Genomic DNA, 27,962 nt, shown 5'->3' with positions numbered 1-27,962 from the left:
ACTGGGTCCTATTTTTACACTTGAAGGTCTTCCACTTCAGTCTTTATTTTACACTTTCACATTCAAGGTGAGTGTTGTGCCAAAGCTTTAAGACCCTCAATCGCAGTCTTTAATATAAATTGTGACTTTCATAGTGAAAACATAATTTTATATGCTGAGGTTTATAAAGGAGCACTGTTGAAATGTCAGCCACACACTTTATATAATATAGTGCCTCCACCTTTATGTTATAGAACATCTTTGCATAATTGGAACAATTTAAAAACTGTTCTTTGATTTCAATCATACTGAACTGTAGCCTCAAAGCTTTGACACGTTCAGCTACAGCACTGATTTAATATAGTGACTTTCCCAGCAAAGCATCATTCAGTATCCTATGTAGTGACTCTCATAGTGAGCACTGTTTCAAAGCATCTAGCCGTTTGACGTCAATAGGGCAATACATTTGAATACCTTCATGTTATATCTCAACCTTTAAAGGGAGTGTCAAGAATGGAGACTGTAATGCCACTTAAACCAGTTCAGGCTCATAGGGTTCCACATTGGGGGCAATGTGAGAAACAACCCTCGTCAGGGTGCCAATCCACTCGCTCGCTCACACACACAGCCAATGTGGAACTGGTTTTGCTGGGAGAATAATGATATGATTATTGTGAATTTCCCCTTGGGATTAATAAAGTATTCAAGTATATCCTAACTGCAGGGTCACGGGGGTCTGCTGGAGCCAATCCCAGCCAACACAGGGCGCAAGACAGGAAACAAACCCCAGGTAAGGCGTCAGCCCACTGCAGATCTATCTATCTATCTATCTATCTATCTATCTATCTATCTATCTATCTATCTATCTATCTATCTATCTATCTATCTATCATGGAGTACCAACACAGACAGAAAGAGACCATGCAGACTTCACAATGACAAAAACAAGATGCTAGATTCACAGTCTTGAATATTAAATAATGGCATCTCAATTAAGTCTTTACTTAAAGAGCACCTTTTAATAGTTGACAATGAAAAACTTCAGGCTGTTTGATCTCATTCCTACAGATCTTTGTCTCAAAACATCAGTCTTTATTTTCTATAGTCACTTCTTTCTATAGTGAATCTTGTAGTAGCTCACAGCTCCAGAGCCCTGGCTTTGAACCCTGCTCAGTCATTGTGCAACTGTGAATGAAGTTTACTTGTTCTCTCTTTGTCTGTGGGTCTTCCCCAGGTGATCCAGCTGCCTTACCAAAGTTAGGCTAAATAGTGATCCTAAATTGGCTCCTTGTGGATGAGTGTACCATGTCGATTGGGTGGTTATCCCTCCAAGCCTTATTCTTGCCTTGTGCCCAGTGCCACTGAGGTAGATCCTGACCTGGGCAGAATGGGTTCAATAATTGGTAGAGGGAAGGACTTTCACAGTAGACACTCTAGTGTTACTTCATATAGCATCTTCGCTAGTGACTACTTTTACAAACGCTCAGGCCCTTCCATCTCAGTCTTCAGGCTACTGGACTCTGTCCCAAAGCTTCACTGGTTATTTTGCATAGCACCTTTCACAGTAAAAATTAGGTTAATATATCAAGCTCTGAATTTTTTTCTGATACGGCACCTTTCATAATGAGGCATTAGAACAAAACTTTCATTATAAGATTGTTAGTTCTAGGCCATATGTTGAAGGTCTTCCACCTGCTATATACTTATACTTATACTACTTATAATTACAACATAAATGCAGGCGCACAAAATGATTCAAGTTAGGTCAGGGTTGGAAATCTTGCATTGGTACAGCGCGTTGCCACAACCACCCCATGACAAAACAGCTCGGGATCCCGGCTAGCAACCTCCCAGGCAGACATGCCAATCCCACCCTCTGGAAATGTCCATCTATCTGCCACAGCCAGGTATTACATGGGCATCCTCCTGGCCTGGTCCAGCTGCTCGGGTCTTCAGCAATGAGTATCCCATGAGCCAGATCAACCTTAAGGAATCGCTTCACATGGTCGCAGTGCCCTGTCTAACGCTCCCTCACAATGCAGGTAATGTGCCTCATCAGGGACTCCTTGAGCAACCGCTCATTCGACACAAAGTCAAACCAAGGATTCTCCAAAGAGACACAGTACCGAAGGAGTTCAGTCTTTGTCTCAGGTCACTGGAAAGCATCCATATCTTGCAACCATATAGCAAAACAGGAATCACCTTCATTCTTTTGCAAAGATATCGGGTGCCCACACCCCTTTCTAGTGATCCCATACTCCCACATGCTCTCCCAATCCATCTACTGACTTCATAGGAAGAGTCACCAGAGACATGAACGTCACTGCCAAGTTAAGTAAACCTCTCGACAAGGTCGACACTCTCTCCACAGACAGACACACTGCTGATGACTGTGCCCAAGAGGTCATTAAAGACCTGGATCTTGGCTTTTATCCAGGGCACTCGCAAGCCCAGACACTCAGATTCATCGCTCAGTCTCTGAAGAGCCCTGATCAAAGCCTCCATTGACTCCACAACTTGACACAAGGCAGAATAATCTGTAAAGCTGTGCATTAGTCATTTAGAAATTTAGAAATTAGGTGAGAAACATTGCTTTATGTTATACAATGATGTCTTTATTTCAGATTTCAGGTTCATCTATTTCAGTGTTTAACTGTTGACAACAGACAACACATTAAGATTGTGCTAACTCCCAAATACTGAAGTGTCCTACCAAGAGATGGGCCATGGCAGTGCTTTACCACTCTCTTAGACATGAACACCTATTAAGACAGCCTTTGAAAACAGGAGGCATGCTGAGGGAGAATTTTTGCCATCCTGAAGTGTCCGCTCCTCATGCTGACTCAGGCCCTCCAAGACAGTTTCAAGCAGCCTTTTAAGATCCAGTCGGGCCTGGTCTGCTCAAAGCCCATGGGCACTCCCAGCATGTATGCGTGGCTCATCAGGATGCCAACGTGCATTTGCCACTCTATAGATAATTACACTGCTTTCATCTCTTCACATTCAGCAGAAATGTCAGGGCCAACTTGCCCATCTGCTAGCATCTCATGCTGCCATTTCCGGACCCCTCAATAGCAGCTGTGAGTTAATAGAGAAAGCTAAATCTCCTGGAAATGCAGCTTAGGCTCAACGTAAATCTGGCCAAACCATCCAACTGAATTTATCCAGGCCCATTAAAGACTAAAAAGAGAAAATCTTCTGGTAATTCGAAAGAATAACGAAAGAGAAAGACCCAGTGCTCATTTAGCTAGCTGTAGAGCAGTTTGATCTGATGTGCATGTTTGGAGGTAAAAGAGAAGAAGAAGTAAAACATTTCAGCGCTGGCCCAGATGATGTTAGCACCCCCTACAGTTCTCACCCCACATCCTAACTCCTATTGCTGCCCTGATTAATGATGAATTATTGTTTAAGACCCCTTATTATTCCTGTACGTCAAACACACCCATGTGATAGGACTTTGAGAGCACCGGGGTGCCAAATAAAACAACAACATGAAAGCATTTCGGCCCACCATCCCTTCATTTTTACACATGCTTAAGTCTATCCTGGCAAGATCACACACTTGGCAGAAACCAAAACCTTTGATGGGACGCTGAGGCACACCCACACTCATTTACACTAGGACAGCCAACCTGAAATCCATGTGCCTAGGATATGGAAGGAAGCTCAAGGAAATTAAGGGCCCCCGGATGATAACTGTGGTATTAAAAAAGAAAAAAAAAACTGCCTCAAGAAAGTAACTTTTTAAATCTGATGGGTGAAGTTGACCGTTCAGTGTAAATGGAAAATGGCGATGATAATGATGAGCATTAAATGCTAACGTTATACTTTAATTTAATGCTAAATGATGTACCTGTTTTCTAAAAGTTTAGAATGTCTGGCCCTAAGGAAGAAATTATCCCAAACTGCATCAACATATAAGACATGATTCTGACACTCCAGGGCAGGGTGGCTGGGCAGCTGAAGCCTATCTCAGCAATCCTAAGTAATCCATCCATCCATTATCCAACCTGCTATATCCTAACTACAGGGTCGCGGGGGTCTGCTGGAGACAATCCCAGCCAACACAGGGTGCAAGGCAGGAAACAAACCCCGGGTAGGGCGCCAGCCCACCGCAGATCCTAAGTAATATTTATATAAAACAATATTAACACAAATTGCATAAAATAAAGAATACATTAAAGATAATATTCAAAAGCAACAATAAAATGTACAACATATACTGTATAAGCCCAGTGCTTAATGTAGAAACAAATAATTGCAGGCTTTTTGGTCCTCCTTACAATGTGGTGTAAATTTTGCACAATTTTTTTTTCCTTCAACAATTGCATTGTTGTATGTATATTACATTGAGGAACTGGGGGGTGGTATTTGGAGGTCCCCTGATTGCCTTTAGTGTTTTGCATCATTTCAAATATTATGCTGAATGTTACTCCCAGTGCTCAGCTGCTGAAACAGATTGGATGCACATCAAACAAACACTGGTGGTAACAGAAGACCCCTTTGTTAAGTAGCCTACAGTGTGTCAATCAGTATGCCCGTTGGTGGACTGGCATTCCCTAGATTGTTTCCGGCTTTGTTTCCCATGTTGCCCTCACAGACAAATAAAATCAGTAAAAAAAATGGTGGCCTTGCACAGGAAAGGCTACCAAATTTACAGGAATGGCCAGGAGAGGAAACATTAAAGAAGCAGAGAGCTGAAACCAGAAATGTGTCATATCTTCCATTGCAGCCAAACTACTAATCTAAAAATCATCCATTCATCCATTATCTTCTTAAACCGCTATCCAGGACAGGGTCGTGGGGCAACTGGAGCCTATCCTAGCAGAAATCAGGCACCAGGCAGGAACAGCACCTGGACAGGGCACCGGTCCATTACAGGGTGAACACACAAGCACAAGGGCCAATCTATCACCCCTAATCCATCCAAACTGCTCATCCCATAGGACCATAGGAGGAATCTCGAGCACATAATGGCTCTAATGGACATTTGTATATTTGACTGACACCAAGAAATTGTGAAATTATAATTATAGAAGAAGATATGCTCAAGTTATAAAGAAATGGGAAGTTATTGGTGTTTTTTAAGTTTGGAGGTCAGTAAATTTATTACGAGTTTTATGTACGCATTCTGCTGTTTTCTTAATTTGTTGAAGCCCAAGCAATGAAACACCACACAGAAAGTGTCCTGGCTCTATTCTGAACTCATCTGATCTTTGGATCTCATTAATTGCTCCACTACTGCACTACTCCCCATTTACATGTATAAAGTAACACCACATCACTCTATGCTCAATGAGACTTGGATCCCAGTGGCCATTTCCATCACCTTGCAGGTGGACTGTGTAGTGACATAGTGGCTAACATGGCTTCCTCCCAGCTTATTGGACCTGGGTTCCACACATGTTTTCATTGTAGTGGTGTCAGTCATTTAGGTTGGTGCACTCCAGTTTCTTTATCCAAATGACTCCTGCAATGGACTGGCATATAATCCAGGGATTGCTCCTGCTTTGCACTCAGTGCCCCTGGTACTGGCTGTTGCACCCTGTAACCAAGCATTATGTTGGACCAGTGCAGAAAATGGATGGATGGTATTCTAAGGTGATGGATGTGTCTGGAGTAGGTGCAATATCCTCCTTATTTGGGGTAACTTTATTAGGTAAAAAGTGAAAGTGAAGTGAAATTGCTGTGCCACATTGCCAAGCAGATACACATGGCATCACGTTAGGTGGGATTTTACACCATGTGTACCTGTGTCTACACATGAGAAGCAAGCCGGTGTGTAAGACACCACAGTCCCTAAATAAAAATGTTACAATGACCAGAAAACCAGTAGGTCTACTAAAATGAAATGCTGGCCTCTCATTTACTGACTTTGTTAACCCACAAACTGAGATCGGAAACGGAGAAACAGGAATCTTCCCAGTCAAGAAGATGTCAAATAGATGGTAGAATGAGAGTCTGGATTAACTTAAAATGCCCTTGAATCAAGTGTGCCATTTATACACTCAGGTGTGCCACAGTTTGGCAGCTGGTCTTACCTTTTGTTGGGCTGGGAAAACTGCACACTGCCTCTGCATTCGAGATGTTCCCACTTGGATATGCTTAGTAAAACAAGCACCCTGATGTGGTTTAATCCACTCAAAAATCTCACCACTCTGCGTACTTGGTGCCTGCTGTACTGGCTTGGCAGATGGCATGCCATTGCTGTGTCATTGGGCTAATAATCTACACAGAGCTGGACGAATTGCAACTTTTGTATAACTACACTCAGAAATGATTAGAAAAGCAACCAACCTACTAATTATTCAATTTATTTTTGATTTAATACCATCTTTCACAGTGAGCACCATAAAAAGAACTCAAGAAACAATACACGTCAAGACAAAACAATAAACTTATAGCGTCCTTATTGTCACATGTACTGTGAAATTCTTACTTGCATGTGCTAATCAACGTTACCATGATTAGTAAGTAAAACTACTTGACCTCGAACCTTCTGTCAAACAATCGGACCAACTGCAGGATAATTCCTAATGAAAATCACCAAGTGATAAAACACAATGCAATTAACCGTTTAAACACCCAACTATGCAGAACAGTTGGGCATTTGCCCCCTGACTTTCCCTAACTGTAGCCTGAAATGAACTGGTGTCCTGTCTAAGGCTGAATCCCACCTTGCACCAAGTACCACATAAACAGGCTCCAGCCATGTGACCATAAACTGAATAAGTAGGTTGAAGAAATGAATGTGTAGCCATGATGGCACAGTGGTTAGCCTCACAGCTATAGGACCTGATTTCAGTGTCACTGTCTGTGTAGATTTTCTCCTCAAACTACCTTTCCAAATGCATCTCAGTTATTTTGCTGCTATGTTGTTCAATGGGGTAATAACGCAGGCCTCCTCGTAATCTGCTGTGCCTCTGTCTCGCTTGTGCCTGTGTGGTGAATGCAATTACAGTGTTCACTGCCCCCCTAGTGTTCCCCCATTCATCAACACTGACTTGTAGGAGAGCTCTGAAATGACAAAGTTTGGCCTCCTCACTTGTTCTGTTGATCCTTTTCCTTTTCTCTCACAATAAAGACTAACAAACATTACAGAGCCTTTTCAAACACCAAGCATATGGTAGATATACACGAGTCCAGGAAGGTTAAATGACTTGTCAGGGTCACACAGTGGATGACAGGTAGGGACTGAACCAGCATCCTTATGATTTAAAGTTCATTGCCATAAACACTTACACACCTGCTCATTCATACCTACAGATAAGATCATTTGGCGCTATACTGTACAATAAGTAGATCCGAGCCAAACTGAACAGAACCTCAGCTTTACTGTTTTCAAAAATATGCTTAATTGACTTCTACTTCCACCCGCTTGACTTGTGATGTGACCTGAGGACTCATCTCTTTCTTGAGAAATGGCTGCCAGTCATCACTGCTTATAGCTCTGCAGCCATTTCTCAACAGCTATTTCTCAAGAAGTAGAGTCCTCAAGGTCACAACACCGATCGAGTGCTTTGGTCTTTATTTTTTTGGAAACCCCCAAGTATCTAAAAAGCACTATGTAAAATAACGATTGATTTCATATAGACATTCGGCATGGTGCCATAGTGGTTAGAGGTACTGCTTGTCGGCTCCAAGGTTTTGTGTGAACGTCTGCCTGTGTCCACATGGACTATTTTCTCATACACCTTGATTTATTCCCATATCCTGTAGGAAAACAATTCCCTCATTCTCCATGGAGAGTGCCAGCCATTATTTGACAAAGTGTTAGAATAATGCTGCATTCCTCAAATTTTGCCTCTATCTCTACCTCTGGTGAAGCCCCTGTACTGCCAGTGTCCTCTCCATTTATATGATTAGTGGCCCCTAGTGGTCCATCATGACATGCCTTGGCTTTCTTGCAAATCACAAACACACCTTTCTGTTTTTAACTTGCCAGTGCTGAGCTCTTCCTCTGCTTCTGCAATCTTGTATTTTTTTGGACCAGCTGGGCATCCTTAAAAACCACCATTCACAGGAATGAGACCCTCCAGGGCTGTTCTGTGCCACAAGTCCAATGAAGCTGAATTGAAGAGCACCTCCATTTGTGGGTCTTAATCTTTTATGCTTCTACTTGTGCCTCATACTCACCAATGTGTGCCCTTTGGTCTCAGCACTGTTTGCATTTAGTCCACTTAGAAGTGCAGTTCATTGGAAAGCTCAAAGCTCTACACCCTTTGGACAACTGGTCACCACATTGGCTGATTATGTTGTTCTACACTTGTTTTGAGCAAACAGGAGCCTATCAGTGCTAAACACCTTAGCAAACATTTTTCTTACAAATGTGCAAATGCAGCACGGTGAGGTCAAGTGTCTTGCTTCAGATCACACAGTGGGAATTGAACCAGAAGCCTTGGGGTTTACATATTAAATACTGACTACACCATACTGCCTGCCTTTAAAAAGAACCAAAAACCTGATTAAAAAAGACCCACTAATTCAACAGTAGGCAGCATGGTGACACAATGGTTACAATTGTTGCCTCTCAGCTAAAGCAACTCCTAACTATCTATGTGTGTGGATTTTTTTCCACATATTCTAATTGTCTCCCACATTTCAATAGGATGCAGATTTAGTTAACTGGCGTTGGTGTGCATATGAGGCATTCCACGTGATGAACAACCACCTTCTACCTTTTACCCTGTGGCTCTTCATAACAGCACCTTCCATTTTTGAACTTGTTTTCCTACTAAAAGATGTAGGGATCCCTGAGCCAATCCCAGATCATCAGTCTGAAGTTTATATTGCGTCCTTCAATGTGAACATCACCCCAAATCCATTCAAATGCAAAGCAAAACTGTGTTGGGAGTTCTCATAAATATTCATTGAGCAAGGACAAAGTCACCTTTAGTGACGTGCCAAGGCCAGTACAGAGTGAATGCCCAATAGAATCTAAATCCCACAGTCTCACAGTAACCACCAGACCACATCACAGACAAACGAATCAACAAATCCAGACACCCACAATCTATCTACGTCTGAGACAGAAATGATAGAACATCCTGACTTCCACTAATAAGATGTCAAAACAGCGGGTGAGAGCAGGCACTTACTTACCAGGAGTAGCGGTCAGCCTTTCAGATCATCTGCTCCACACCATTCCGACCTTTGTTGACTCCTGCAAAGCAAAGGGAATTGGTCTAAGATAGTTTGCTAAAGCTGACTTCCCACCCCCATACCACGGAGCGTTGCAGCTTCCTTTTTTAACACGGAAATCACCACACTGAAGCTTGCAAAAGACGTCCAACCCAAGTTAAGAAATTTAGTGTGCTAATCGGCATGAAAGGGAACAAAAAAACCCTGCCTGCACAATGCCGGTGGGGGAAGAGGAAACAAAGCATTTTTGGACTGAGGGTTCAGGCAGATATGGGCAATGGAACAGTCTCTTCATCAGCTTCCTATCTGGATAAACATCCATTTAATGGAAATGTGTGCCATGCTACTAAACCGGTCCCACCTGGAGTGTCAGCTTGTTATACAGAGCACTGTAGGAAAAAAAAGGTACAAATTCAGCCTATAAATAAAATGGGAACAGTGTCTAAATATACACCCAAGCTGACTCTCCAGCAATATTAAACACACATCTGAAATCTAAATCATTTAGAAAACTTTGTGTTCTGGGTCAAAGAAGGACAGATATTAAGGTGTCATCAGTGAGGAATTGCTCAGGGCCTCGACCCTTTCATTGCATATCCTCACACAGAGAGCTTGACTGCCAGTCAGTATGCATCAGCTTATCCAGTTGACTTACTGGAGTTCTCCTCACTCACAGCTGCTGGATGAAAGGCCTGCTTTGCATTCTAAAGATCTCAAGTCCTGCTACGGCTACCATCTCAGGGAGGACAAGTGGCTGAGATGAAGTACATCACAATGAGACATAGCTTTTATAAAATATGTTCTGTAATTAGTTTGACACTCTTCTCTTGTCTGCTTACCTATAAAGCACCTCTCTAACTAGTCATGTAGAATCACTAGGATTGCTGCCCTAAGGAGCAAAACATCAAGTTGAGACAATCCAACTATAGATGGGTGAGGACACACAGGGTACAACACTGAGGTCACTCACACTGTGGACACTAGCTGGGACACATCGGTTTCTCATATCAGCTTAGTCCGCTCATACTGCATACTGCTGCTGGCGCCATCCGGGCACACATTCACCTGAGCTCACTTCAGTCAGTTGCTTCTACCTGAACTGATAAAACATTCTGTCAAGTGCTTTCCAAGGCTGAATATCCTCTCACTAGAACTCAGCATTTAAAGCAAAGGCAATGCTAGGAAGCCCAAGGGACTAACTATTCCAGTTAGCCTGTTTAGTGATTAGCAGAGTTGCACCCAAAATGCAACTTGGCTTACTCTGCTGAGTGCAATGCTTTTGGACAAGGCTGTTTACCCCTTCCTTGTTTTCCTATCATCTCATTGAGGGTGCACCAGGAAATTCAACTCCCACTCCAAGATGTTTGTTTTCCTGCTTGTCTGTTGATCAAACACTTTCCATCGTCCGGCAAGGACAACAAAGTCATTACTATTAATGGGAACAAAAGGCCCCAGTGGAGTCGGCAACAAATGAAAGCTCTTGGCAGGAAAACGAAAACATAGCACTCTCGTCGAGCAAGAAGGCTGCTGTTGAGATCTGTCTGCTGAAAAAACTCTCAGTGGGTAGGATGAAAATGAACAAAAAAACCCACCTTATAGAAGTCTAGATAGATAGATAGACAGATAGATAGAGTTGTGCTTGAAAGTTTGTGAACACTTTAGAATTTTCTATGTTTCTGCATAAATATGACCTAAAACATCATCAGATTTTCAAGTCCTAAAAGTAGATAAAAAGAAACCAGTTAAACAAATGAGACAAAAATATTATACTTGGTCATTTATTTATTAAGGAAAATGATCAAATATTACATATTTGTGAGTGGCAAAAGTATGTGAACCTTTGCTTTCAGAATCTGGTGTGATCCCCCCTTTGCAGCGATAACTGCAACTAAACGTTTCCCGTAACTTTTGATCATTCCTTCACACCGGCTTGGAGGAATTTTAGCCCATTCCTCCTTACAGAACAGCTTCAACTCTGGGATGTTGGTGGGTTTCCTCTCACATTAACTGCTCACTTCAGGTCCTTCCACAACATTTTTCGATTGGATTAAGGTCAGCACTTTGACTTGGCCATTCCAAAACATTAACTTTATTCTTCTTTAACCATTCTTTGGTAGAACGACTTGTGTGCTTAGGGTCGTTGTCTTGCTTCCTGACCCACCTTCTCTTGAGATTCAGTTCATGGACAGATGTCCTGACATTTTCCTTTAGAATTCTCTGATATAATTCAGAATTCGTTGTTCCATCAATGAAAGCAAGCCGTCCTGGCCCAGATGCAGCAAAACAGGCCCAAACCATGATACTACCACCACCATGTTTCACAGATGGGATAAGGTTCTTATGCTGGAATGCAGTGTTTTCCTTTCTCCAAACATGACGCTTTTCATTTAAACCAAAAAGTTCTATTTTGGTCTCATCCGTCCACAAAACATTCTTCCAATAGCCTTCTGGTTTGTCCACGTGATCTTTAGCAAACTGCAGACGAGCAGCAATGTTTTTGGAGAGCAGTGGCTTTCTCCTTGCAACCCTGCCATGCACACCAGTGTTGTTCAGTGTTCTCCTGATGGTGGACTCATGAACATGAACATTAGCCAATGTGAGAGAGGCCTTCAGTTGCTTAGAAGTTACCCTGGGGTCCTTTGTGACCTCGCCGACTATTACACACCTTGCTCTTGGAATGATCTTTGTTGGTCGACCACTCCTGGGGAGGGTAACAATGGTCTTGAATCTCCTCCATTTGTACACAATCTGTCTGACTGTAGATTGGTGGAGTCCAAACTCTTTAGAGATGGTTTTGCAACCTTTTCCAGCCTGATGAGCATCAACAACTCTTTTTCTGAAGTCCTCGGAAATCTCCTTTGTTTGTCCCATGATACACTTTAACAAACATGTGTTGTGAAGAGCAGACTTTGATAGATCCTTGTTCTTTAAATAACAAGGGGTGCCCACTCACACCTGATTGTCATCCCATTGATTGAAAACACCGGACTCGAATTTCACCTTCAAACTAACTGATTATCCTAGAGGTTCACATACTTTGGCGACTCACAAATATGTAATATTTGACCATTTTCCTCAATAAATAAATGACCAAGTATAATATTTTTGTCTCATTTGTTTAGCTGGTTTCTCTTTATCTACTTTTAGGACTTGAGTGAAAATCTGATGATGTTTTAGGTCATATTTATGCAGAAATATAGAAAATTCTAAAGGGTTCACAAACTTTCAAGCACAACTGTAGATAGATAGATAAAAGGCACACACGAGGTAGAAATTTGGCAATACCTAACATAATTCAGCAGTTGTTTGTAACATATCAAACCAGAGAAAAATATCACAGTGTCATGGGAGGGCTAAACCTATCAGGTCAGAATTGGGTTCAAAGCAGGAATTAACTCCAGTCAATTGAAGGGCACACTCACATAGAATTAAATTTAGAATGACCAATTAAACCAAAATGAAGGAAGACCAGAGTCCATGAAGAAAGACACGACTGATCAAAGAGAGATTATCCAATTTCCATGCAGAAAAGGGCTGGCCATGAGATTTGGTTTCCAGTATCCTGAAGCTGTGGGACTGGCCCACTAACCTCTGCACCCCCATGCCATGAGGGTGTTTATTTTCTTTTATATAAGGTGCCATTTCAGAATCCACTTACACCTGTGGACAAGTATCTATCTATCTATCTGTAATACAGTACCTTTTCTATCTATCTATCTATCTATCTATCTATCTATCTAAACCACTTTAAGAATGACTTTGCCGCTTTGCAGCACTAAAGAGCTTCTTTGCCTCGTCACTAATCAGGAAGTGAATATGTGGCCAGTGCAATTTTCTACATCACTTTAAGAGAGGCCCACCGAATCAACAATCTAATAAAAAGGGCAGACTCTGTTATGGGGCACACTCTGCACCCCCTGAAGGCAGTAGTGAAAGACAGAACTTAAACAAATCTGAGTTGCATTATAAACATAGATTCACATGTTATCCATGACACATAAACACTGAGTACTTTTGGCCAACAAATCATTTAGCAGAAGTTTATCATAAAACAATACTTGGACTCCTTCAGATCTAGAGCAATACGTCTGTACAATGCCACAGTATGACTGTGATTGCCAGCTTAGAAGTATTTTTTCTTTTAAGTTTTATTCCTTTTCAGTCTTTCAGGTGAGTTTTGTGTGTTGAGACCATAGTCTGTGTATCTATCTATCTATCTATTATATAGTGCCTTTCATATCTATCTATCTATCTATTATATAGTGCCTTTCATATCTATCTATCTATCAGTCACATTGACTTGACTGGTTTTGAGTCTCTGATGCAAACAGCTCTGAAATAATGCATTAATGAAAGGCACAATCTATATATATAATTCACTAAGGCAAGACGACCATGGAAAGCACGCCGGAAGGGGCGTGGATTCACTAAGCCGCCGACAAGTGAGACACCTATGGCGCACGCAGGAAGGAGCCACGCCCACCAGCTCCAAGACCATTGGATACGAAGACAACTCGCAGAGCCACGCCCACCAACTCAGACGCGACGACACAGAAAAAATGCCGTCATTTATAATTCGTCTGTCGTAGAGGCAACATGCAGCTCTGACCCACGCTGACTGTTCATTGAGGCATGTTTCTCGCGGAGGTGAATCGCCATATGCAGCGTGTAAAACGGTTTGCGAGGGGTATCCCGTGGGATCCTTAAAACATTCCTTTACAACTGAGGTTAGAACACAATGAAGTAAGCAGTCTTTAAAAAACGAGTTTTCGGTTACGACACACGACCTTGTGCACCATAGCAAACTGTTTTACACGCTACATACAGCAATTCGCATCCGCGACAAACATGTGTCTTCATAGATGCTCCTGCACTTTGTACACACCCCCCTCCCACCTGGCTACTACCGTGGTCGGTGTCTTGGTGGATTATATATAGAAAGGCAGCCAATACCGCACAGAGCAATGAAAAGTCTACGTGAGTCACAGGCGCATCTGAACTGTACAAAGACGACAACGACTCGAGTGACGAGTTGAGGAAGCAGTCTTTAAAAAGCAATAAGCCCTGTGCCTCTGTTTCATTACCGTCTCACCTGCTTCACCAATGCAGGCCCCGCAACAGGGCAGCCAACCGGGTAACCAAAGTCTTTGGGTTCAGGGGGGAGTATGGTTAAAAAGCTGAAACTTAAAGGAATTGACGGAAGGGCACCACCAGGTGTGAAGCCTTTCGCTTCATTTGACTTAACACAGGAAACCTCACCCGGCCCGGACACGGACAGGATTGACAGATTGATAGCTCTTTCTCGATTCTGTGGGTGGTGGTGCATGGGACTTCTTAGTTGGTGGAGCGATTTGGCTGGTTATTTCCGAAAACGAACGAGACTCCCGCCTGCTAAATAGTTACACGAGCCAACAGCGGTCGGCGTCCAAATTCTTAGAGGGACAAGTGGCTTTCAGCCACATGAGATTGAGCATTAACAGGTCTGTGATGCACTTGTATGTCCGGTACTGCACGCGCGCTACACTAAATGGATCAACGTGTGTCTACCCGCCGTGGGTAAGCCGTTGAGCCCCATTCGTGATGGAGACCGTGGCTTGCAATTGTTCTCCACGAACGAGAAATTCCCAATACGTGCGGATCATACGCTCAAAATGATTACGTCCCTACCCTTTGTAAACCCCGTGTAACTTGGTGGATTATATATAAAAAAGCAGCCGGAACCACAAAGAACACTGAAAAATCAACGTGGAAACTGACTGAGGCGGTGTTTGGAAAATTAACAGTCAACGTGACTCACAGGTGCGTGTGGACTGTACACAGACGAAAGCGACTCAGGTAGGGAGTTGGGGGCGGGCACATAAGCGGGCAGTGCGTACTGAACGAGTGCCGTTCAACCCCGTCCTTCGCTTTGGAAGGAGAAAGCGCGACGTCGCTCCTCCGGCTTTCAGTCACGGACAATTGTATGTTGGTTCATAGCATGCATTGTTGCAATGTTACTTTTCTTGGTGGTTTATTAAATTACGGATTTTTCAAATGTTTATTTTTTCCTCTGTGCTTAAAAATCATTTAAAAAGCAGCCTGATTATGCAGCGTATGCTACGCCGCGGGTTGGCTAGTATTAAATAAAGATGGACTAACAGAAGTGGAGGGAAGTGCTGTGCAATGCCTGGATACATATTTAGTTGCTGCCTAGGATGCCCTGCCTGGGGAAGTTCATGTACCCGCCATACTTACATGAGCTTCCTCCAGGGATTGTGGTTGATACAAATGAGTGCTGTTAACTTGACTGCTAGCTTTAAATTGGTCTAAAATGGCAGCACAGCTCATGAATCACTGTTGTGCTATCTGGGCTGAAGTGACTCCTGGGAGGCTATGGATCCAACAAAAATGATTGACTAGGTGATTGAAAAGGAGTGAGAAAGATTTTATAAGGTACCTCCTAAACACAGCATTAGAACATTGATGAGAACAGATCATTCAGCGAAATAAATCGTGCAAATCCTATTCACCTAATTCCTCCAAAATACCATGAAGTCTAGCTTTGAAGGTTCCTTGAAGTCCTACTGTTTACCACTCTACTTGGTAATACATCAAATGTGTCTATAGTTCTCTATTTGAAGAGACACCCTCATGTTTGTGCAAAATTTCCCCTAAAAAGTTTCAGATTGTCCCCATGTTATTTTTGAACTAATTTTAAAGTAACAGCCTGAATCCACTGTACTAATTCCTTTTATAATTTTAAACTTTTGAATCATGTCACTTCTTAAAATTGAAAATGTTCAGCTCCTTTAATCTTTCCTCATAACATAAAATCTTCAGTCCTGGTATAGTGTCTGTTCTCTGCACTGCTATGTCTGTTTTGTAGCCTGGAGATCAAAACTGCACACAAAGCTCCAGGAGCGGCATCACCAGTGTGTTACAGTATAAGCTCGAGCAGAACCTCCTTGGACTTGTACTCCACACATCAAGCTGCCATATAACCTAACATTATGTTTGTCTTCTTAATGGCTTCTGAACACAGTCTGGAAGTTGATAGTGACAGGTCCGCTTCAATTCTTATAGTAAGTCCTTCTAATTAGGTGTACTTTCAGGTTTCAGACATCTTGTTGTGCTTTCGAAATCTAACATTTTTACTTTTTATGTGTAATACTTTACATTTACTTACATTAAATTTCATCTTCCACAAACCTATCCAACCCTGTATTCTGTCCAGGTCTCTCTGTAATGATTCAACGCCTTCTAGATTATCTGCCAATCCACCTAGCTTGGTATCATTTGCATACTTAACCAGCTTGTTGTTGATATTGCTATCCAGATCATTTACTGTATATACAGTTTATTAAAAACAGCAGTGACCCTAGCACTGACCACTCAGGAACACCACTCTTAACATCACCCAATTTCATGTACAGTTCCTCGCACCATCACCCTCTGCTTTCTGTGTCTTAGCTAATTTTGTGCCTATCTACATACTACACCATGAACTCCCATTTCTTTTAGCTTGATGCCCAACCTCTCATATACCTTATCAAATGTTTTCACATGCATCACTATGAGCATATCCTTTTGTTGCTTCCTCACCGACTTCAGGCATATTAGTAAAACACAGCCTCCCTCATTTGAATCCATGCTGACAGTTCCCTAAAACCTCTTTTCCTGTTATATGCTGCTGAATCATCTCTTTATTAATCCCTTTCATTAATTTACCTGTGGTGCACATTAAGCTTACTGGCCTATAGTTACTTGGATCTGCCCAATTACCCTTTTCATACAATATTTGAAATTTTCCAGTCTGTAGGAATTTCCCCAGTATGCAGTGACTTTTGAAAAATATGCATCAAGGGTTTATATGGGTACTCATTAACCACCTGCAGAACTCAAGGATAAATGTTATCTGGTCCTGATGATTTGTTTGATTTCAGCCTATTTAATCCAAGCAGCATGTCTCCCCCTACAATTTCCACGCAGTACCCTCTACAGTAGTCCCTGTTACTGCTGGATTTTATCCACTTCCTTACAAGTAAAAACTTAGGAAAAATGCAAGTTTATAGGATTTGTTACTTCACTTTCTGCATTCTGTAATCCCCCTTACTACAGGAACCAGCCTTGGAGAGGGTGAAATTGTAACCTTCCACAAGGAAGAAAATAAAAATAACATGCAACAAAAGTGGTATCTAGCCTGATCCCTGCCTGCAGCCTTCAAGAGGCGAGACAACCTCAAGTGAAATAAAGATGTGCATCAAAATCTGTTTACTGAATCTGCTTATTACATGTGGAAAGAGGGCTTAACCCAGTCATACTTTGGTGCTGGCTAAGAACCACTTCTAGATGGGACAACAGTTTATAGTAGAATACACTCACGCACACAAGGCCAACTAACTTTACCAAAATGTCTTGGGGAGGTGCAAGGAAAAATAACACAGACATGGGAGCATTTGCAGCCTCCTCAGACAGCATCCCCTGAAATGCTATACAGTATAAAACAGCACACTTAGCATTAAGAACTAACAGTATGTTCACCTGCCATAAATAACTATCAATAAGTGAGCATGATTTGCTTTATGGTAGATTGCATTGAATGCAGAGTTGTTAACTGACTTGTCCTTGACCCTGTGCTGCCTGTTTTAAGAACATATACAGTAAATGGCAAAATCTCAGGGATTTTTTTAATGACTCCAGACTCCCAGATTGGCATGGGCACAATCTGTATGCACTCTGTATATTCCTTATGTGTCTGTCAGAAATGGGTAAAAGCAAATGAGAGAACACTTTAAAGAAATGAGATAAAACACATGGCATGTTAAAACAGAATGAACACTGATGAGTCCTGGTCAGTGATGATGAACTGAGAAGACATATGGATTAACAGGATGAGATCTATCTATCTCTCAATCTCTATCTATCTCTACCTACCTACCTACAATACATCCAGAAAGTATTCGCAGCACATCATTTTTTCCACATTTTGTTATGTTACAGCCTTATTCCTAAATGGATTAAATTCATTTTTTTCCTTATAATTCTACACACTACACCCCATAATGACAGCGTGAAAAAAGTTTACTTGAGATTTTTACAAATTAATTAAAAATAAAAAAATTGAGAAAGCACATGTACATAAGTATTCACAGCCTTTGCCATGAAGCTCCAAATTGAGCTCAGGTCCATCCTGTTTCTCCTGATCATCCTTGAGATGTTTCTGCAACTTAATTGGAGTCCACCTGTGGTAAATTCAGTTGATTGGATATGATTTGGAAAGGCACACACCTGTCTATATAAGGTCCCACAGTTGACAGTTCATGTCAGAGCACAAACCAAGCATGAAATCAAAGGAATTGTCTGTAGACCTCCGAGACAGGATTGTCTTGAGGCACAAATCTGGGGAAGGTTACAGAAACATTTCTGCTGGTTTGAAGGATCACAGTGGCCTCCATCATCTGCAAGTGGAAGAAGTTCGAAACCACCAGGACTCTTCCTAGAGCTGGCTGGCCATCTAAACTGAGCGATCGGGGGAGAAGGGCCTTAGTCAGGGAAGTGACCAAGAACCTGATGGTCACTCTATTAGAGCTCCAGAGGTCCTCTGTGGAGAGAGGAGAACCTTCCAGAAGACCAACCATCTCTGCAGCAATCTACCAATCAGGCCTGTATGGTAGAGTGGCCAGACGGAAGCCACTCCTTAGTAAAAGACACATGGCAGCCCGCCTGGAGTCTGCCAAAAGGCACCTTAAGGACTCTCAGACCATGAGAAAATAAAATTCTCTGGTCTGATGAGACAAAGATTGAACTTTTTGGTGTGAGTGCCAGGCGTCACGTTTGGAGGAAACCAGGCACCATTCATCACCAGGCCAATACCATCCCTACAGTGAAGCATGGTGGTGGCAGCATCATGCTGTGGGGATGTTTTAATGCGGCAGGAACTGGGAGACTAGTCAGGATAAAGGGAAAGATGACTGCAGCAATGTACAGAGACATCCTGGATGAAAACCTGCTCCAGAGCGCTCTTGACCTCAGACTGGGGCGACGGGTCATCTTTCAGCAGGACAATGACCCTAAGCACACAGCCAAGATATCAAAGGAATGACTTCAGGACAACTCTGTGAATGTACTTGTGTGGCCCAGCCAGAGCCCAGACTTGAATCTGATTGAACGTCTCTGGAGAGATCTTAAACTGGCTGTGCACCGGTGCTTCCCATTCAACCTGATGGAGCTTGAGAGGTGCTGCAAAGAGGAATGGGCGAAACTGGCCAAGGATAGGTGTGCCAAGCTTGTGGCATCATATTCAAAAAGACTTGAGGCTGTAATTGCTGCCAAAGGTGCATCGACAAAGTATTGAGAAAAGGCTGTGAATACTTATGTACATGTGATTTCTCAGTTTTTTTATCTTTAATAAATTTTCAAAAACCTCAAGTAAACTTTTTTCACGTTGTCATTATGGGGTGTTGTGTGTAGAATTCTGAGGAAAAATTTTTTTTAATCCATTTTGAAATTTAGGCTTTAACATAACAAAATGTAGAAAAAGTGATGCGCTGTGAATACTTTCCAGATGCTATCTATCTATCTATCTATCTATCTATCTATCTATCTATCTATCTATCTATCTATCTATCTATCATGTAGCATCATGTACATCACATTGTGGTATAGCGGGTCCGTGGCTCAGCAATTAGTGGCCAATTTTAAATAAATCATCACATCCTGAGAAGGTGCAGGCTCTAATCCAGTGTGGTTATGCATGAGTGCATTTCACTCCTCACTTAACTGGGGAACTGGCTGACTGTGTCGCATACACATTTGAAGGTAGGTGGCTCAGTCAGGCACCTCAATGATGCTGCAGAGGGTGCAGCTTCTCGCACCCATACCCAATTAGGCAGCATAGGATAAAGGAGCCTGCATGGGACAGATAGAAGGAATGAAAAATGAAAGAAAACATATATCAGAAGAAAGAAGGTTAAAGGAAGCAGAGAGAAGACAGGAGGTGGGTTGATCCGGTGCATGTGAATGAAAGAGAAGGCAGCAGGGTATGTGGCTGACACTTGGGGTCTGAAGGAAGCCACTTCAGTGGAAGTTGGAGTGATTGATGCACTGCTGGGTTGGAGGGACTCTGTGTATGACCAGGAGAAAGACAGAGGGAGTTGCAGGGTTATTGGAAGGCTCAGTGAGGCATCCTGTGGGTGGAGCCATGGACTGCAGGGGTGCAAGCCTGGCAGCGGGAGTTGAAGACTCGGTGGGGTGCCCTGCCATGGCCACAGACTGCAACAGGGGCCCAAACCTCGAAGCAACTAACTGTGAATTACGCACCTCCTTGGGTGCAAGGAGACATCGTGCTTAATGGTTTGCACCGGGGACAATAAACAGAAGATTTCTGCCAGATTTTTACCTCACTTTTATGGAATATGTATTTGTCTTGGCTCTCACCTCCACAGATCCCTTGCTTTTATGGATTATTTACTTATGAACCTTTGAACACTGTATATTTGTGAACATTGTTTATTTTGATTGTTTTGATAAAAGCGCCTATTCACTTATGCACCTACCCCTAGATTTGTGGAAGTGTCCTCGTTTGCTAGACTTATCCCTTGGTTACATTGCAGACGGTGGCAGGTTCAGGAACCTCCCAGGAAGCAACCGGTAGCATGGAGTCATTCTTTGCATGCACATTGTTGCACACATAACACTGCAAGGTGCTTTACAGTATCAGGGGTCCTTCAGATGGATTAAGCATATTTAAGAATGTTATGTATGTGATTTTATCACTAAAGACACACAGCAGATTCAAGGAAAATCTCCACTGGCAGACACCAGGATGGCTTTTTACACAGCAAGTGACAACAGGAGTAATACAAGGGGCTGTACAAATTCAAAGTGATTGATAAATTGTTTGATAATCATATTTCTCAATGAATGTCAAAGGAGATTAGTAGGATGATTTTAACCAGGACGTTTTTTAATATAGTGCCAATAAAGGCATGCAATTTACCACTCTAACAAAATTACAAAAGGATATTACATTTAATTTTTGAGCATTGTACAATTAGGAGTTCCTAGATTGGATTAAGTAGGTATAAGAAAAATCATGTAATATATGTAATCTTAGGAATAAAAAAAATCAACAAGCAGATACAAAACATGCACCACTTTTCAACAACAAACATATTTTGATAAAGTACTAAAGAGCTTCTAAATATACTGATAGGTTCAAATGGCAGGTGCCAAGAAGAACAATACAGTAGCTACAGTACATGATGAAACTCCACGTTGATTGATTGAATGATTGGCTGATAGTGATGAACTGAAAGTAAATGGATAGTAACTGAATGAGTAGACAGTACACCTGAATTAGGATCGACACAGTTGGTACAGAAGATTCAAGATGAAAACGATGGTACAGACAATTAAAATAGAAGACAGGCAAGCCTAGTTGGAATGGATCAAGAACTAGGCTAAAAAAGTAGCATTAAAGAGTTAAATATGTAAGCCTTTGCAACAGATCAAAATAAAGTTTAGATGCTCAGTGTAATTTGCTACATCACACAAATGAAGTACAATACTTGTTCTTTGTGACATTTTAACAATGTAATCCATCACTAACTCTCAATAATAATGGGCCTACAATTGCTTAGCAAAGGTAAAAAACAACTAAATCAATCACATACTATCCAACGTCCCCCAAAATAAGGTCACTAAAGTAGTGTCCAGTGTCCATGGGCTGTGAAACCTTCATTGTGGCGGGTCCTAAATACTATTTTTAGACCCATCTCTCCCTCACGTGCACTTTTTCCTTTCCACTGTAATTTATAAATGTTATCATCGCACCCTTGCCAAATTTATGTTAGTTTAAGTGTCTTGTGAGCAAAAGAAATAGTTGACCTTCAAACAAACCAAACAGCAAATTCTATAAGGTGGCATTATGGGTAACCATGCTGCTTTTAATGATACATTACATTGCATTACGTGTCCCATCCATCCATCCATCCGTGCATCCGTCAACATTTCAATGCATTTAATACAGATTGCAGAAGCATTATTAAATCAAGCTGGAGCCAGCCCTGGGTGGGGCACCAATCCACTGCAGAGCACATACATCACATTTCAAATAAAAAATGCTAAATTATATCATACATAGGGAAAAAATCCACCAGTTAGGGGAAACATGAATATTAGAATATTAGAATCTGGGGAAGACGGCAATGAATGCAAAGAAAACACGGCGCAACTAAAACCGCTGCCACCTGCACTTGCCAGCAGAGGCCCCGTCTGTAAATCCTGCTGCATTAGCATTGGTAAGCAGTCAAATGAATGAGGTTTAGAATGAAGCCTTCATTTTATTTTTAATTTGCATTGACCAACAGGCTAGTGCACCTAAATATATTCTAATTTAAGCAAAGCGACAAGCCAGTGAGAAAAAGCAGTAGTGGCTTCCGCTTCTCTCAAAATATTGCTCAGCTACAAAAATGAACAAGTCAAGTGCATAGCATGCAGATTTCACAAAAGGTGTTAATACTAATTAAGACTTTCACACACATGCCCAATAATCCTGACATACAAGTCTTTGGGGAGTAGGCAAAAAACGAGGATAAAACCACAAAGGCACATGGAGAACTTGCAAATGCCATACTTAGAGAGAAACCAAGCCCAGGACTCCGTAACTGTGTAGCCACTGCATTACAGCTGAAAATTAAAACATTTTGCATGACTCCTCGGTTCAAATCTCAGCTTGGGTGCTCACTTTGCAAAGTTTGCCTATTATCTTCATGTTAATATGGGTTTCCATAGCTGGTATACCAGTCCACATTCCCAAAGACTTGCAAACTAAATCCTACCTTTGTGACTGAGGGTGGCTGGGCGCTGTGATGGACTGCCACCTTGTCTGGGAAAGATTCCCACTGTGAGTTTGACGCTAGCTATAACGAATTAGGCAGGTTAAGAAGATGGATGAATGAAAAAGCAGCTGTGGTTTGTTGTTTTGCATTGTATTCTTGATTGATTTGGTAAACTGGCTTTGGATTTTTTAATTTGTGTTTAGAGTTTAACATTTTGCATTTTGCTTTATTATTATAATATACGTACGTGGCAATTGTTTATCTCACTGAAGTATAGCTAAGTCTTATTTCCATGTACTGTACTTATTTTGTGGCTACCTGGATGAGTGCACATACACATGTTGCATGTCTGGCTGGTTGTAAATATATCTCTACCACACACACAGTAAGTATATTTACAGCCAGGTGTGAAACAGCATGGAGACATAAATACTTACCTAAAGTGTTACTTTACTTTGAGTTTTGCAGCAAGCACTCAATAACAATGTCCAGTTAAAATGGGAGGCCGATAGACACTTTAATGGATGACATTACACAATAAAGAGGATAACCCTAAGACTCTAACCAGAGAATGATTGTTCTCCTTTTCTGTTTCATGGATCCTGTACTCAGACTGAAAAGCTACAAACTGATTTTTATCATTTTCATTTTCATTTGTGTGTCCATTTTTTAACTTGCTCCTTTGGTTTCAGATCAGAAACCTATCTTGGCAGCAGGTTGTGGGAGCCATCCCCGGACAGCTAACCAGTCTGTTGCAGGTCCAATTCTCACACATTGGGTCCTTATGGAGACGCTCGTTCAACTAAGACACAAATCTTAAGGATGTGTGGAAAACACCAGACACACATTGACATGGACAAAGGAGTCGGGCTTCATGACAGCACTACTTGACCCAGAAGTCCAGGATACTTGGCCTCTGAGGCAGAGGTCCTAACCACCTGAAATAGTGCATATAAATGACTAGCACATGACTGTTTTCTCAGTTTTGAAAATTAAGGTAAAGTAAATTTAAGACTGAAACCATGATGCAGTTCCTCACTGCCCGAGACTGAAAAGGTTTAATTCCTTCAGTCTATCACAGGCGACATAGTCTTTGGCCCCAGTTCTGCACAGTTCCATATTCTATTTTATCTGAATTTGTAGCATGTTGACCAGAATTGCACACAATTCAGATCTCACTATCCCATTATACAGCCTGACTGTAGCACCCCTTGATTTATATTCAATGATATCCATCCATCCATTATCCAACCCGCCATATCCTAACCACAGGGTCACGAGGGTCTGCTGGAGCCAATCCCAGCCAACACAGGGCGCAAGGCAGGAAACAAACCCCGGGCAGGGTGCCAGCCCACCGCAGTATTCAATGATATAAGCTGACATTTTATTTGCCTTCTTAATTGCTTCTGTAGGTTGCCCAGATAATAAAATTATGTATCCACATAAACAGAGGCTGCTAAGTGTAGGACAATGTCCCCCATCTTGTATTTATAATTAACATTAATTTTGCCTACATGTAGCACTCTTCTACAGTAAATGGCAGAATGGGACAAGAAATTGGTGACATCCTTAAGAGCTCTCACATACTCCAGAGATTGTGAATTGCGTATGCCTACATGTTGGCGCTAAGCAAATAGTTGTCCTCTCACATATATAGTATATGCCTCACATCATACATATGTACATTTCTGCCGCTTCCCAAAAGAGTCCATGTGTCCTTGCAGAGCATCAATGCAAACAAATTAATATAGACTGCTATATGAAGGAGTGCAGACATTCGCCTTGCCATCAAGATTATGTCATTTCGTCCTTGTTTCCAAGTGTGGATCCTCAAGTCGGGCAAAGTACTCTGTGGTTGTTGAGAGCCGAGGTTAGACAAACGCCTAGCTATTATAAATATTTGAGAGAGGGATAAGCTGATGATATTGTTGTGTCACAATTTATCATTTCAGTGCTTGCTATATTATTTTTCATTTAGTTTAAATCTTCAAATATTGATTGGTATTCTGAAAATTGACTAAATCTACCTGTCACAATAGAAACTCCTGGACATTTGGATTCATAAGCGCTAGCACTTTCAACTACTTGTGACTTTGCTTAAAAACACAAAACATTGACTTATGGAGGTTTGTAGAGGAAGGGTAGGAAATGGGAGGTTTTGCCGTCTGACTACACTCACGTACAGTACAGTAGTTTGTTTCAGACTGGTCAGCCTTGGGACTCTCTACTGTAAACATAAATGACACAAAACCCTTTTCTGCTGTTCCACATCACCAAGTCTGCAGATCATGAACTTTGAGGTCATCTTTCTCAGTGCTCACCCACCACAAGTTCACATACATCCTCTTTCTGAATCTGTCAAGACGACTTGCTTGCTCCCCCTCAGTTATTGAGTGGTATCTGTGGTGATGATGCATCCTCTATAGAAATTCACAAGGTGTTGCTGACAGATGCTGAGGTTGAGCTGCATGTAGTGTAGAAGGGCTGGCATTTATACCCCTTGCCACTTTGCTCTGGAGGACAATAATTCAGCAATGTGACACTACTTCAGGTCATACCCAGCCACCAAAAGACATTATTTATCGAATAAGTGAAAAATATAGATATTTTTTGTTAACTAGTCATTAGCCATGTGTAGTATTATATAAGCAAATATAACGTAGTTAGTAAAATTTATAAGTTGAATAAAACAAATCACCCCAACCTCCTGAGTGTTGAAAGAGCTGAATAAACACTATTGAAATGAAATAAAGTGATAGGAGTTTACAGATCTTTAGAGGAGAGCTAGTTATTAATCACATGTTATTAATTGCAGTTTCCAGGAATTGATGTTAATCTCTGCAGCACCATTGATTTTCAAAGCAGAATGTTCAAGAAGAATATGTTTTTTAAAGGATAATTATCTTAGAGTTAGGGACACAAGCTATGTGTCTCTCTCTAGTAGGAGGGCAGGATTAGTTTAGCTGCGATTGTTCTTAAACAGAATACTCTCCACTGGAGAATTAATAGAAATGAAGAGAGGAAAGGTCTAGAAGAAAGGAGCGGTGATGTGATAGCTAGGTGTCAAAAGTCAGAAATGCAGAAAGAGCAGAGGCTATGGTTACCCATATTATTAGATATCTCACTCATGAAGTGATATCTACAGGGCGGCACAGCATGGTGGACACTACCATCACTACCTTGCTGGTCCAGAACCTCTGAGCTCACATCGTGTGCCTTGTTGCTGTCAATATGCAGTATGCCTCTTTTCTCCTGTCCATTTGGTGTTCTTCCTCCCCAAAGACATGCATATTAGATGAACTTGTGATTCTGAATTGTCCCAGTGTATATGTGTGATGCGATGGACTGGTGCCCTGTGACACTGATTTGGATTAAAAGTTCTTAGAATTTTATCATAACAACCACACATGTTTTTGCAAGTAGATCTGAGCATCATCTTATCATCTCGGATGAATTGATACCCAAGTCTGCTTCACTAAGACCCTGAAACTGAATGTAGGTGGTTCACTAAACAGATGGATTCATTTGCTCAGTGCTGCCATTTCTTAATGGACATGACTCTGTGGGTCTCAGCCTGAGGTTTCTCCTGGTCCATGGTAGAAGCTGAGTCTGGAAAACACCTTGGACCAAATTCACCAAAAAATAAATAAATTAGAAAATTCAAAAACTGTAGGTTTGCAAGTCTAATCTTCCCAGTAGGTCTGTTTCTGGGAAACGCCAGCAGCCAGTGCCAGAGAGGAAAAAACAATCCCATCCTTTCGGTTTCCTGCCCACTGCCAGCTGATTAGCAGCTCAGCTATGAAAGTAAAAAACACAAGAGGGTTTCAGGGAGATGTTTAAAAAATAAACAGATATCAGACGCTGTCCATATCATTTTTACTGAATCCTACTCTCACCCTCCTTCTCTCAGTCTTCATTTACTTCATTAACACATTTCAAAACACACTTCCTTTGTCAAAATGTTTAAACCAGTTTAGAATTAGCAGCGGTCTCTCTTTGGTATACATCGGGGACAACACATTCAGCTCCTGGAGAGCCACATTGGCTGCATGCTTTCACTGCACTTGAGTTTGTAGCCTGAGGCTGATTCTGCCTTCCTTTGGCTTGTCACTCAGTGGCCTGATTTAAAACGTCCACCTATCCATTATTCATTCTGATAAATCCAGTTCAGGGCTGGGGGAGCAGCACATACTCACTCTCAAAAACACAAGCATAGGTACAATTACATCCAACTATTTAACATAACAAGCCTCTCTTGGGGATGCTGAAGGAAAAACATGAATAAGAATTTACAATATCTATATAGACAGCAACTGACCAAAGAATCAGATCCACGTCACTAGATATACAGTATATGTACTGTATAGTGCTAATACTGTTCTGACAACTAACCATTTAAGGAGAAAACAGGAGCAACAAATTCAATGTTAACTGGCATTCAGTCTGGCCATGCTCTTCAATGTGAAGCTCTTTCACAACTTTACTTGCTTAACTGAGCCCCTCGTTTCTCATCTTTCACACTTTGCTGTAATGCTAACAAAGGTATCTCGTTCACTAAGAATACTTGTGAGATGCAGATAGTTGAGCCTGAAGCATTGCATGAGCACTGGGACTTTTAGAAAAAGTGATGGCAAACAAAAATAACCCTGGGTAAGTGCTTGGTTGCCAGGCACCCCCTTAGAAGCTGGCAAAATATTATTATGGCTCGTTGCTCAAATGTGGACATTTTTTGTGTAATTGATGCTAAGCACAACATTTTTTAAGGTCACAAAAAATTCAGAGCACATGTGAACTTCAAAATGCTAAGCACTTGTGACCACTGGGGACATCTCAGTCCACCAAATCCCAAACACAAATGTGCTAGACATAGTCCTGCAGCCATATAAGCCATTGATTTCCTCTTTTCTTTCAACAGGCATCTTTACTGCAACATCATTTAATTCAACTAAATACAATCCACCACCTTTTCCTTTTTAAATCCTTCCTTCCTTCCTTCCTCCCTGTCCTTTGAGCTAAGCCTCA

General features: G+C 41.6%; 1 protein-coding gene across 5 annotated transcripts in view; it reads right to left on the bottom strand.

The window, feature by feature from the left end:
- The window catches only part of yrk (Yes-related kinase), a 169,639-nt gene that overhangs the window by 77,778 nt on the left and 63,899 nt on the right, over positions 1–27,962 (bottom strand). For 3 of the 5 annotated variants that reach the window (XM_039739756.1, XM_039739760.1, XM_039739757.1), the window contains exon 2: positions 9,082–9,142. The exons of 1 other annotated variant lie outside the window; for it this stretch is intronic. The gene's annotated coding sequence lies outside the window, so the exon portion shown is untranslated. Of the gene's footprint in view, positions 1–9,077; positions 9,143–27,962 lie in introns of all 5 variants that reach the window. One more of the 5 variants, XM_039739758.1, reaches the window with a different exon arrangement.

Source organism: Polypterus senegalus, chromosome 17 (assembly GCF_016835505.1).
Source record: "Polypterus senegalus isolate Bchr_013 chromosome 17, ASM1683550v1, whole genome shotgun sequence".
Classification (NCBI taxonomy): Eukaryota; Metazoa; Chordata; class Cladistia; order Polypteriformes; family Polypteridae; genus Polypterus; species Polypterus senegalus.
The sequence above is the reverse complement of the archived record's forward strand: the minus strand, read 5'-3'. Positions and strand labels throughout refer to the sequence as shown.